The 14,287-nt window shown below is 48.9% G+C and overlaps 1 protein-coding gene across 2 annotated transcripts in view; it reads right to left on the bottom strand.

Annotated features, from left to right (window-relative positions):
* The window catches only part of LOC115114713 (ephrin type-A receptor 3-like), a 229,942-nt gene that overhangs the window by 111,305 nt on the left and 104,350 nt on the right, over positions 1-14,287 (bottom strand). The gene's annotated exons all lie outside the window — the stretch shown is intronic.

Genomic DNA, 14,287 nt, shown 5'->3' with positions numbered 1-14,287 from the left:
GAGTTACTCCAGCCCGAGTCTCTCTCTCTCCATCCTAATCTCTAGTCCTTAATCTGAGGAGTTAGGATGCTAATAACCAACCCACCATATCTAATCCTCCCAAATACACTCACCCCTCCTCCCTTAGCCCCTCGGCCCCTCTACCCTCCACCCCTCGGCCCCTCACCCCTCCTCCCTTAGCCCCTCGGCCCCTCTACCCTCCTCCCTTAGCCCCTCACCCTCCACCCTTAGCCCCTCGGCCCCTCTACCCTCCACCCTTAGCCCCTCCACCCTTAGCCAATCTACCCTCCACCCTTAGCCCCTCGGCCCCTCACCCCTCCTCCCTTAGCCCCTTGGCCCCTCACCCCTCCACCCTTAGCCCCTCGGCCCCTCTACCCTCCACCCTTAGCCCCTCACCCCTCCTCCCTTAGCCCCTCGGCCCCTCACCCCTCCACCCCTCACCCCTCCTCCCTTAGCCCCTCGGCCCCTCTACCCTCCACCCTTAGCCCCTCGGCCCCTCACCCCTCCTCTACCCTCCACCCTTAGCCCCTCGGCCCCTCTACCCTCCACCCTTAGCCCCTCGGCCCTCTACCCTCCACCCTTAGCCCCTCGGCCCCTCACCCCTCCTCCCTTAGCCCATCGGCCCTCTACCCTTAGCCCTCGGCCCTCTACCCTTAGCCCCTCGGCCCCTCACCCCTCCTCCCTTAGCCCCTCGGCCCCTCTACCCTCCACCCCTCGGCCCCTCACCCCTCCTCCCTTAGCCCCTCGGCCCCTCCACCCTTAGCCCCTCGGCCCCTCACCCCTCCTCCCTTAGCCCCTCCGTCCCTCTACCCTCCACCCTTAGCCCCTCGGCCCCTCTACCCTCCACCCTTAGCCCCTCGGCCCCTCTACCCTCCACCCTTAGCCCCTCGACCCCTCACCCCTCCTCCCTTAGCCCCTCGGCCCCTCACCCCTCCTCCCTTAGCCCCTCAGCCCCTCACCCCTCCTCCCTTAGCCCCTCGGCCCCTCTACCCTCCACCCTTAGCCCCTCGGCCCCTCTACCCTCCACCCTCTATCCCGCCTCAGGCTCAACGCAGCGGAACAGAACAAGTGTGTGTCTGTGTGGTTGTGAGAGAGAGAGAGAGACAGAAATAGAAAGAAGAATTTGAGACAGAAGATAGAGAGAAAAGGAAGGGGCAACATTGTGCGAGGAAAAATGTCATCCAGAGGGACCTCTAAAAATATACAATGATCCCTCAAATAGATTGTTACAATCTTTAGTTAGAGCTAAGGAGACAGGCGGACAAAACTGACCTCTAATCCCTCACCCCTGACCTCCGAGGTCAAACTGGTGCAATGCTGTTACACACAGTTCCCCACACATTCTGACATGATTTGTATATGCAGACATGTAGACCTAGTTCTAGGATTCCATACTACACACAGTGTAGTAACACATGCAGAGTGACACAGTCTGTCAGATCAGAAGTACACGAAACACATGAGCACACTGCAAGCCCTGCTCGGATGTTCTCTCACTCCCCTGGATGGTGTTCAATTACTAAGGGTGGTCAAGGGGGCCGATGAAGCTTAGCACCAGACACACACACACACCACACTGAGCCTTCAGGGTGAAGCTACGTGATTGTTATTCCATGTGTGTGTGTGTGTGTATGTGTGTGTGTGTCTCATTGGGCTGTCTGTCATACATTGACCCTGACCTTCGCCAGAACTCCTGCACAAATATTGATTCTATTTCACTCTGACAGCGGCACACACACATATATATATATATATATATATATATATATATATATATATATATATATATATACACACACACTCCTGTGACATGAGAGAGAGAAATAGAGAGGGAAGAAAAATAATTTAAAAAATAATTGGAGAGGAGAGGGAGACATTTACATTTAAGTCATTTAGCAGACGCTCTTATCCAGAGCGACTTACAAATTGGTGCATTCACTTTATGACATCCAGTGGAACAGTAGTGCATCTAAATCTTTTAAGGGGGGTGAGAGGGATTACTTTATCCTATCCTAGGTATTCCTTAAAGAGGTGGGGTTTCAGGTGTCTCCGGAAGGTGGTGATTGACTCCGCTGTCCTGGCGTCGTGAGGGAGTTTGTTCCACCATTGGGGGGCCAGAGCAGCGAACAGTTTTGACTGGGCTGAGCAGGAACTGTACTTCCTCAGTGGTAGGGAGGCGAGCAGGCCAGAGGTGGATGAACGCAGTGCCCTTGTTTGGGTGTAGGGCCTGATCAGAGCCTGGAGGTACTGAGGTGCCGTTCCCCTCACAGCTCCGTAGGCAAGCACCATGGTCTTGTAGCGGATGCGAGCTTCAACTGGAAGCCAGTGGAGAGAGTGGAGGAGCGGGGTGACGTGAGAGAACTTGGGAAGGTTGAACACCAGACGGGCTGCGGCGTTCTGGATGAGTTGTAGGGGTTTAATGGCACAGGCAGGGAGCCCAGCCAACAGCGAGTTGCAGTAATCCAGACGGGAGATGACGAGTGCCTGGATTAGGACCTGCGCCGCTTCCTGTGTGAGGCAGGGTCGTACTCTGCGGATGTTGTAGAGCATGAACCTACAGGAACAGAGACTCCCAGACAATCTGGGAGTCTCTGTTTCAGTACAATTTAAGACAAACAAACAAACACACACTCACTCAAACACACACACACACACATACACACACACACACACACACACACACAGACACACACACACACACACACACACACACACACACACACACACACACACACACACACACACTTCCTGAGGGGTAACCTTAGCTGATTACAGACTAATTTCCACATTCCTCTATTATCTGCCAGTCTAAAAATAGATTTTTTTTACACTGTTTGTGTGTATGTATGTGTCTGAGTTAGAAAGAGACAGAGAGAATAAAGTCCATATTAGGCAAGTCAGTTTAGATCAAATTCTTATTTACAAGGACAGCCTACACCAACCAAACCCAGACGATGCTGGGCCAATTTTGCATCGCCCTATAAGACTTCAAATCACGACCAGTTGTGATGCAGCCTGGAATCAACCAGGGTCTGTAGTGACACCTCTAGCACTGATATGCAGTGCCTTAGACCGCTGCGCCACTCAGGAGCCATGTCCTAAGGACGTCGGGAGATACCTTCAAAACCCGCAACTAGGGGGCAACGGTGAGCGACTATCAAGTAGGCTTGGGATTTGCTGGGGCATTGTGAATGGTGGATGGGCGTAAAAGCCAATGTATGCTTGATCAGGAAATGCAGTCTGGATGCTCTGTACGGAGGGTGTGACGCAAGTGTGGTGCCTCCGGAGGCTTGTGCAGGCCAAATCAAGCTCTGTAGGGTGATGCCGTGCGCCTCACAAAGGGCTATATAGCTCCACATTGACATGATTGGTTGACAGCAGGTGGGGGCGGTGCATCCTGTATAAACACAAACTCACTTCCTTGACAACTTCCTTGACCACAAACATGGAGAACTTTGACGAAAGGCTATCAGAACAAGTTCACAAATAAAAAACATTGTTATGATACCTCGTGTAGGGATTTCAAAGACACTAAAATGACTTTCAACTCCTGGAAAGGGATCGGGGAGGCAATGGGGATAGATGCAATAAAGAGGTAAATGGAATGCAGACTGTGGGGATGGAAGGACACTGGATAGGCAGACATTCAACAAATCTGAACTAACAAAGTGGATATTGTCAAATCAGTCATGATTAACGTATTGTAACAGGCCCACAAAGAGGTAACTAAAATCTGATTTGGAGATATTTGGCTGTTTTCGTTGCATAACATTTAGAAGTTGTCCCTTTTCAGGTTTACAAAAAGTGACTGCTAAATGCTAACTCTCATTCGTATAAGCTGGTAGCATAGCTAGCATACAGAAATCGGTGGTGGCAGTCAAAAACGTTTAACTGTGATGCAGTTGATTGATGAAGATGACATGAACATGTGTTGGGGTTGATATCCATCCATACAAGTATTATACTCAGATGTTTACCTCAACATAGTGTGAAATACACTTATAACCAATCAAAACAGGGCTCCGGGCAGCCGAGCGGAAATGGAGGAAAACTCGCCTCCCTGCGGACCTGGCATCCTTTCACTCCCTCCTCTCTACATTTTCCTCTTCTGTCTCTGCTGCTAAAGCCACTTTCTACCACTCTAAATTCCAAGCATCTGCCTCTAACCCTAGGAAGCTCTTTGCCACCTTCTCCTCCCTCCTGAATCCTCCTCCCCCTCCCCCCCCTCCTCCCTCTCTGCAGATGACTTCGTCAACCACTTTGAAAAGAAGGTCGACGACATCCGATCCTCGTTTGCTAAGTCAAACGACACCGCTGGTTCTGCTCACACTGCCCTACCCTGTGCTCTGACCTCTTTCTCCCCTCTCTCTCCAGATGAAATCTCGCGTCTTGTGACGGCCGGCCGCCCAACAACCTGCCCGCTTGACCCTATCCCCTCCTCTCTTCTCCAGACCATTTCCGGAGACCTTCTCCCTTACCTCACCTCGCTCATCAACTCATCCCTGACCGCTGGCTACGTCCCTTCCGTCTTCAAGAGAGCGAGAGTTGCACCCCTTCTGAAAAAACCTACACTCGATCCCTCCGATGTCAACAACTACAGACCAGTATCCCTTCTTTCTTTTCTCTCCAAAACTCTTGAACGTGCCGTCCTTGGCCAGCTCTCCCGCTATCTCTCTCAGAATGACCTTCTTGATCCAAATCAGTCAGGTTTCAAGACTAGTCATTCAACTGAGACTGCTCTTCTCTGTATCACGGAGGCGCTCCGCACTGCTAAAGCTAACTCTCTCTCCTCTGCTCTCATCCTTCTAGACCTATCGGCTGCCTTCGATACTGTGAACCATCAGATCCTCCTCTCCACCCTCTCCGAGTTGGGCATCTCCGGCGCGCCCACGCTTGGATTGCGTCCTACCTGACAGTTCGCTCCTACCAGGTGGCGTGGCGAGAATCTGTCTCCTCACCACGCGCTCTCCCCACTGGCGTCCCCCCAGGGCTCTGTTCTAGGCCCTCTCCTATTCTCGCTATACACCAAGTCACTTGGCTCTGTCATAACCTCACATGGTCTCTCCTATCATTGCTATGCAGACGACACACAATTAATCTTCTCCTTTCCCCCTTCTGATGACCAGGTGGCGAATCGCATCTCTGCATGTCTGGCAGACATATCAGTGTGGATGACGGATCACCACCTCAAGCTGAACCTCGGCAAGACGGAGCTGCTCTTCCTCCCGGGGAAGGACTGCCCGTTCCATGATCTCGCCATCACGGTTGACAACTCCATTGTGTCCTCCTCCCAGAGCGCTAAGAACCTTGGCGTGATCCTGGACAACACCCTGTTGTTCTCAACTAACATCAAGGCGGTGGCCCGTTCCTGAAGGTTCATGCTCTACAACATCCGCAGAGTACGACCCTGCCTCACACAGGAAGCGGCGCAGGTCCTAATCCAGGCACTTGTCATCTCCCGTCTGGATTACTGCAACTCGCTGTTGGCTGGGCTCCCTGCCTGTGCCATTAAACCCCTACAACTCATCCAGAACGCCGCAGCCCGTCTGGTGTTCAACCTTCCCAAGTTCTCTCACGTCACCCCGCTCCTCCGCTCTCTCCACTGGCTTCCAGTTGAAGCTCGCATCCGCTACAAGACCATGGTGCTTGCCTACGGAGCTGTGAGGGGAACGGCACCTCAGTACCTCCAGGCTCTGATCAGGCCCTACACCCAAACAAGGGCACTGCGTTCATCCACCTCTGGCCTGCTCGCCTCCCTACCACTGAGGAAGTACAGTTCCCGCGCAGCCCAGTCAAAACTGTTCGCTGCTCTGGCCCCCCAATGGTGGAACAAACTCCCTCACGACGCCAGGACAGCGGAGTCAATCACCACCTTCCGGAGACACCTGAAACCCCACCTCTTTCAGGAATACCTAGGATAGGATAAAGTAATCCTTCTCACCCCCTTAAAAGATTTAGATGCACTATTGTAAAGTGGCTGTTCCACTGGATGTCTTAAGGTGAACGCACCAATTTGTAAGTCGCTCTGGATAAGAGCGTCTGCTAAATGACTTAAATGTAAATGTAATCCTGAATATAGGCACATTTTGCTGGGGGGCAATGGGGAGATTCGGAATGAAGTTGCAGGTGGGAAAACGTTTTTTTACTTCATGCTATCTTAGCTGAGCTCCTATGTCAAGCACCGACAAATGCACTCTAACATCACAGAAGAGTTAAAGGTCTTGTCTTTTCGTTTAACCATTTGCTTGTAATGAGCTGGATGGCTTTAGAGATTAGTCCTGAATCACTCTGAGTGGTGCGGTGCAGACTGAATCACTCTGAGTGGTGCGGTGCAGACTGAATCACTCTGAGTGGTGCGGTGCAGACTGGATCACTCTGAGTGGTGCGGTGCAGACTGGATCACTCTGAGTGGTGCGGTGCAGACTGGATCACTCTGAGTGGTGCGGTGCAGACTGAATCACTCTGAGTGGTGCGGTGCAGACTGAATCACTCTGAGTGGTGCGGTGCAGACTGAATCACTCTGAGTGGTGCGGTGCAGACTGAATCACTCTGAGTGGTGCGGTGCAGACTGAATCACTCTGAGTGGTGCGGTGCAGACTGGATCACTCTGAGTGGTGCGGTGCAGACTGAATCACTCTGAGTGGTGCGGTGCAGACTGGATCACTCTGAGTGGTGCGGTGCAGACTGAATCACTCTGAGTGGTGCGGTGCAGACTGAATCACTCTGAGTGGTGCGGTGCAGACTGGATCACTCTGAGTGGTGCGGTGCAGACTGAATCACTCTGAGTGGTGTGGTGCAGACTGGATCACTCTGAGTGGTGCGGTGCAGACTGAATCACTCTGAGTGGTGCGGTGCAGACTGGATCACTCTGAGTGGTGCGGTGCAGACTGAATCACTCTGAGTGGTGCGGTGCAGACTGAATCACTCTGAGTGGTGCGGTGCAGACTGGTTCACTCTGAGTGGTGCGGTGCAGACTGGATCACTCTGAGTGGTGCGGTGCAGACTGAATCACTCTGAGTGGTGCGGTGCAGACTGGATCACTCTGAGTGGTGCGGTGCAGAACAATTCATTGGATGAGTGTGACAGCTCCCTGAAGCTCAAGAAGTATGAATGCTCTGACTACTGCGGAAGCCGCAACACAGTAAATGCTGTACGGCCACTGCAGAAATGGGATTGACCTTTAAACCGTGAGCTCCCACTCCGATGGTCGCATGTTTTAACCCTATCCCAACCGGAATTGATGCCTAAATGTAACCACGCAACCCAGGGTGTGAAAAACTAATTTTCTATTTGACTTTTGGAGCAACTTCAAAATTTGACGTTTGGAGAAACTGGACAAACGTCTGAATCTGAAGGCAAATTGGTCAATCCATTGTTGAATATTTTACAATGCTGGCACACACACATAGATACACACTGAGCAAACGTGCCCTCATTGCCCGGTCCCGTGGATGACAGAGAGAGGGAGAGTGAAGGGTGAGTCTTCATCCCCCCCTCCTCTCCTCCTTCCCCTCTCCTACTCCATGTTATTTTCAGTTCATCACTCTCAATAATTCATTCTCTCAGGCGGAGGAAGAAAGTAGAGCCCTGTGCCTTTCTCAGCTACTGAGTCTGTCACTAGCCCCACCTCCAATGAAGAGGGATGAAAGGATGAAGGAAAGAGAGGAAAAGAGAGAGAGACATTCTTCCTCTGTAATATGTACGAGTTGAAGTAGACTACCTGCCTATGTGTCTAGCAGAGGGACTTTATCTTTCCCTTCTTCAACTGAACTGACGGGGTGAAGAACAGTGTCTCTACTACGTCACAGTCTAACCCTGCTGTATGACAAATCCTTTTCACATGTTGGTGTAAAAGGTTATTTGATACATCCTGCACACACACACTCTCTCTCTCTCTTTCTCTCTCTCTCTCTCTCTCTGTCAGCACCAGGCAACAAAACACTGAGCTAAAGTGACTCATTCAAATACACACACAACATATTGGCTGACTATAATACAGGTGTGTGTGCAGCCATCCATTAATTCTAAACTCCAGATATGGACAAATCTGACACTGCTTGAGTACAATATGACCCCCTACACACCTCAGCAACCATTCACCACCCTGAAGGAAGTTAAGGGTTTTGCAAATAAAATTTGCCTCCTTTTTTTACAAAAGGTCTGGAACCTTGAGTGTGCCAGTTGGATTAGACAGAACATAGGAATTCTCAAGGAGAAGTTGTTCCTTTCTTCGTGTCCTCCAAAGCATAGGCTACTGTAGCCCCTCCCCCCTCCAAAGCATAGGCTACTCTAGCCCCTCCCCCTCCAAATCATAGGCTACTATAGCCCCTCCCACCTCCAAAGCGTAGGCTACTGTAGCCCCTCCACCTCCAAATCATAGGCTACTATAGCCCCTCCCACCTCCAAAGCATAGGCTACTGTAGCCCCTCCCCCTCCAAATCATAGGCTACTATAGCCCCTCCCACCTCCAAAGTGTAGGCTACTGTAGCCCCTCCCCTCTCCAAATCATAGGCTACTGTAGCTCCTCCCCTCCAAAGCGTAGGCTACTGTAGCCCCTCCCCTCCAAATCATAGGCTACTGTAGCCCCTCCCCCTCCAAATCATAGGCTACTGTAGCCCCTCCCCTTACAAATCATAGGCTACTGTAGCCCCTCCACCTCCAAATCATAGGCTACTGTAGCCCCTCCCCTCCAAATCATAGGCTACTGTAGCCCTTCCCCCTCCAAATCATAGGCTACTGTAGCCCCTCCCCCCTCCAAATCATAGGCTACTGTAACCCCTTCCAAATCATAAGCTACTGTCCTGACATTGTAAGCACGATTCAGAAGACAGGGAGAGAGATAGGTAATAAGCCAAAGAAGAATGGATTCACTTTGTCAGCGCTAGTTAAGGATACTATAGGCCTAGTTATCACATTTCAAGTTGGATTTATTAACTTCAAAAAAGGCAAGATGTGTTTGGTATTCTGGTGCCGCTCTGCAAACACAAGCTTGTTAGCTAGCTACTGGGGACATTCAAAGTTCCTCCATAGAATACACTCTTCCTAGGTCAAATTCTGTGGACCTAATTCAGATAATGCACGTCATAACAAGATTCGCAGCACTTCAAGCCTCCAACCTCAACCCTTAATAATTACACACCTGTGATAATCTGAAGTACCCTAAAAGGCCACTAGATGTCATGTGATGAATGTTTTGCAAAATCCTTGAAAGTTACCAAAATGTTGGTAGTTTACTGGTAAACTTAGAAAGTTAACAGTAATATACCCTTACTTTGCAACCATAGTGGCAACACTCCTAATCAGCAGACCATTCGCCAGAGACCCTGAACACTAATAGACCACAGTGTACACACTTTTCTGTCTATAGCTGAGTGAGTCATTTTCTCTGCAACTAGAGCCATTATAGGGGAGACTGTTGGTCCTATTCAATCTATAGTCACTGGGTCTCCAGGATAGAATAACACCAGTCCCCCTGGCCCAATGCACATCTGGAACCCATCCACCTCTGGGCTGGAGAGTGTGTGTTTGTGGGTGTGTGTTTGTGTGTGTGAGGGGTGGAGGGTCAATCGCTCCCTTCCTGCTTCTCAGTTTCCTTTCCAGGAGACTCGTTTGCTGCCTGCATGCTCCCTCTGTTGCTCCGACGACCCAATCAGACACACCCAATCAGACACACATGTGCACGCAAGCAGGCACACACACACACTCACACACACCTTGCCCTCTCAACCTAAACCCTCTGCCCCCTGAAGCAAACTGCATAATGTGTACCTGATAATAATAGTAATAATACTGAGTTGCTGTGGAATGTGATGACTATTCCAGAAAGGTGAACTGTAGCATCTGTGTGTTTCTTAAAGGAACACAGAATGTGTCCAATTAACATCAAATATGTCCCCTGGCTAGTTTCTCTCTCTCTCTCTCTCTCTCTCTCTCCCTCTTCCCTCATCTCTCTCTCTCCCTCCCTCCCTCTTCCCTCATCTCTCTCTCTCTTCTCCCCTGTAGGGAATAGAGGTTCTATATTAGGATGTGAGGAGTTGTTACAGCGTTTACTATTCTCCCAGTGAAGCTCTTGGCCTGCTTTTCTCTACATAGTCTTTATACCAGGTTCTACCTCACCGGGGCTCAGCCTTTTTATACAGAAGAGACAGGGAAACGAAGTAGAGGGAGAAGAGGAAGAGAGGATGGAGAGAGAGAGAGAGGGGGAGAGAACAGGGTTATAACACACACTGGCAAAAAGAAAAAGGGAGAGACACTATTACACACACACATAGAGACACACACACGGAGAGACACACACACAGAGAGACACACAAAGAGACACACACAGAGAGAGACACACAAAGAGACACACACACAGAGAGACAGACACACACACAGAGAGACAGACACACACACACACACACACACACACACACACACACACACACACACACACACACACACACACACACACACACACACAGATACAGACAAACATCTGGGCCAGGGTAAAACCTTGCTGCTGCTCAACACTTCACAGATCACAGCCTAATGCCTAAAGCCTCAAGCTCACTCACATACACACACACCACGCGCACACACACACACACGCGCACACAGGGAGGCACACAGGCAGTGAGGTAGGCAGTGAGGCAGGCACACACACACGCAGGGAGTAGGGTGACCACAATTACAATGCCCAAATGTGGAACTGCAGGATGATTTTGCGTGATAGTGCAGCTTTCATGAAAAAATGTTTTGTAAATTAGTGGTGTTTTAACTGTTGGGATGAGGGAGTGGAGATCTTCAACTTGAAAGGCTCTCAGATCAACATAAAAGTGCTCAGGTGGACTTTACTGACTGGCCAGAACTACCTCTCACACGCGTGAATACATACCTCCTTCAGCAAGTATAGAGAGAGACGTAGCACTGTTAGACAGGTAGTAAACGAGACATGATTTCCCTGCAGAGCTTTAAAGATCACACACACACACACACACACACACACACACACACACACACACACACACACACACACACACACACACACACACACACACACACACACACACACACACTGAGCTGTGTCTAAATGAGCCCAATGTCTTTCACAGGTCTCTAGATCAACCTTGTTGATCCCTACCTCACAAAGGGAAAACAATCTTCTTATAAGATATGAGGAATGTGTATGTGTCACAGTAGGTTGGTGGCACCTTAACTTGGGAGGACGGGTTCGTGGTAATGCCAGGAGTGGAATCAGTGGAGTGATATCAAATACATCAAACACATGGTTTCAGTATTCATTCTTTACCAACAATGCAGTTTAAAAATACAAAGGAAATAGTAACACAAGAGCAATAAAATAAAATACACAAGAATGGAGCTATATACAGGGAGTACCATTAACAGATCAATGTGCAGCTATATACAGGGAGTACCAGTACCAGATCACTATGGAGCTATATACAGGGAGTACCATTACCAGATCACTATGGAGCTATATACAGGGAGTACCAGTACCAGATCACTATGGAGCTATATACAGGGAGTACCAGTACCAGATCACAATGGAGCTATATACAGGGAGTACCAGTGCCAGATCACTATGGAGCTATATACAGGGAGTACCATTACCAGATCACTATGGAGCTATATACAGGGAGTACCATTACCAGATCAATGTGGAGCTATATACAGGGAGTACCAGTACCAGATCAATGTGCAGCTATATACAGGGAGTACCAGTACCAGATCAATGTGCAGCTATATACAGGGAGTACCAGTACCAGATCACTATGGAGCTATATACAGGGAGTACCAGTGCCAGATCACTATGGAGCTATATACAGGGAGTACCATTACCAGATCACTATGGAGCTATATACAGGGAGTACCATTACCAGATCAATGTGGAGCTATATACAGGGAGTACCAGTACCAGATCAATGTGCAGCTATAGACAGGGAGTACCAGTACCAGATCAATGTGCAGCTATATACAGGGAGTACCAGTACCAGATCACTATGGAGCTATATACAGGGAGTACCAGTACCAGGTCAATGTGCAGCTATATACAGGGAGTACCAGTACCAGATCAATGTGGAGCTATATACAGGGAGTATCAGTACCAGATCAATGTGCAGCTATATACAGGGAGTACCAGTACCAGATCAATGTGGAGCTATATACAGGAGTACCAGTACCAGATCAATGTGGAGCTATATACAGGGAGTACCAGTACCAGATCAATGTGCAGCTATATACAGGGAGTACCAGTACCAGATCAATGTGCAGCTATATACAGGGAGTACCAGTACCAGATCAATGTGGAGCTATATACAGGGAGTACCAGTACCAGATCAATGTGCAGCTATATACAGGGAGTACCAGTACCAGATCAATGTGGAGCTATATACAGGAGTACCAGTACCAGATCAATGTGCAGCTATATACAGGAGTACCAGTACCAGATCAATGTGCAGCTATATACAGGAGTACCAATACCAGATCACTATGGAGCTATATACAGGAGTACCAGTACCAGATCACTATGGAGCTATATACAGGGAGTACCAGTACCAGATCAATGTGCAGCTATATACAGGGAGTACCATTACCAGATCAATGTGCAGCTATATACAGGGAGTACCAGTACCAGATCAATGTGCAGCTATATACAGGGAGTACCAGTACCAGATCAATGTGGAGCTATATACAGGGAGTACCAGTACCAGATCAATGTGGAGCTATATACAGGGAGTACCAGTACCAGATCAATGTGGAGCTATATACAGGGAGTACCAGTACCAGATCAATGTGCAGCTATATACAGGGAGTACCAGTACCAGATCAATGTGCAGCTATATACAGGGAGTACCAGTACCAGATCAATGTGGAGCTATATACAGGGAGTACCAGTACCAGATCACTATGGAGCTATATACAGGGAGTACCAGTACCAGATCAATGTGCAGCTATATACAGGGAGTACCAGTACCAGATCACTATGGAGCTATATACAGGGAGTACCAGTGCCAGATCACTATGGAGCTATATACAGGGAGTACCATTACCAGATCACTATGGAGCTATATACAGGGAGTACCATTACCAGATCAATGTGGAGCTATATACAGGGAGTACCAGTACCAGATCAATGTGCAGCTATAGACAGGGAGTACCAGTACCAGATCAATGTGCAGCTATATACAGGGAGTACCAGTACCAGATCACTATGGAGCTATATACAGGGAGTACCAGTACCAGGTCAATGTGCAGCTATATACAGGGAGTACCAGTACCAGATCAATGTGGAGCTATATACAGGGAGTACCAGTACCAGATCAATGTGCAGCTATATACAGGGAGTACCAGTACCAGATCAATGTGGAGCTATATACAGGGAGTACCAGTACCAGATCAATGTGGAGCTATATACAGGGAGTACCAGTACCAGATCAATGTGCAGCTATATACAGGGAGTACCAGTACCAGATCAATGTGCAGCTATATACAGGGAGTACCAGTACCAGATCAATGTGGAGCTATATACAGGAGTACCAGTACCAGATCAATGTGCAGCTATATACAGGGAGTACCAGTACCAGATCAATGTGGAGCTATATACAGGAGTACCAGTACCAGATCAATGTGCAGCTATATACAGGGAGTACCAGTACCAGATCAATGTGCAGCTATATACAGGGAGTACCAATACCAGATCACTATGGAGCTATATACAGGGAGTACCAGTACCAGATCACTATGGAGCTATATACAGGGAGTACCAGTACCAGATCAATGTGCAGCTATATACAGGAGTACCATTACCAGATCAATGTGCAGCTATATACAGGGAGTACCAGTACCAGATCAATGTGCAGCTATATACAGGGAGTACCAGTACCAGATCAATGTGGAGCTATATACAGGAGTACCAGTACCAGATCAATGTGGAGCTATATACAGGGAGTACCAGTACCAGATCAATGTGGAGCTATATACAGGAGTACCAGTACCAGATCAATGTGCAGCTATATACAGGAGTACCAGTACCAGATCAATGTGCAGCTATATACAGGGAGTACCAGTACCAGATCAATGTGGAGCTATATACAGGGAGTACCAGTACCAGATCACTATGGAGCTATATACAGGGAGTACCAGTACCAGATCACTATGGAGCTATATACAGGGAGTACCAGTGCCAGATCACTATGGAGCTATATACAGGGAGTACCATTACCAGATCACTATGGAGCTATATACAGGAGTACCATTACCAGATCAATGTGGAGCTATATACAGG

This window comes from Oncorhynchus nerka, linkage group LG9b (assembly GCF_034236695.1).
Source record: "Oncorhynchus nerka isolate Pitt River linkage group LG9b, Oner_Uvic_2.0, whole genome shotgun sequence".
Taxonomy (NCBI): Eukaryota; Metazoa; Chordata; class Actinopteri; order Salmoniformes; family Salmonidae; genus Oncorhynchus; species Oncorhynchus nerka.
Note: the sequence above shows the minus strand (reverse complement) of the source record. Positions and strands in the feature narration are given on the sequence as shown.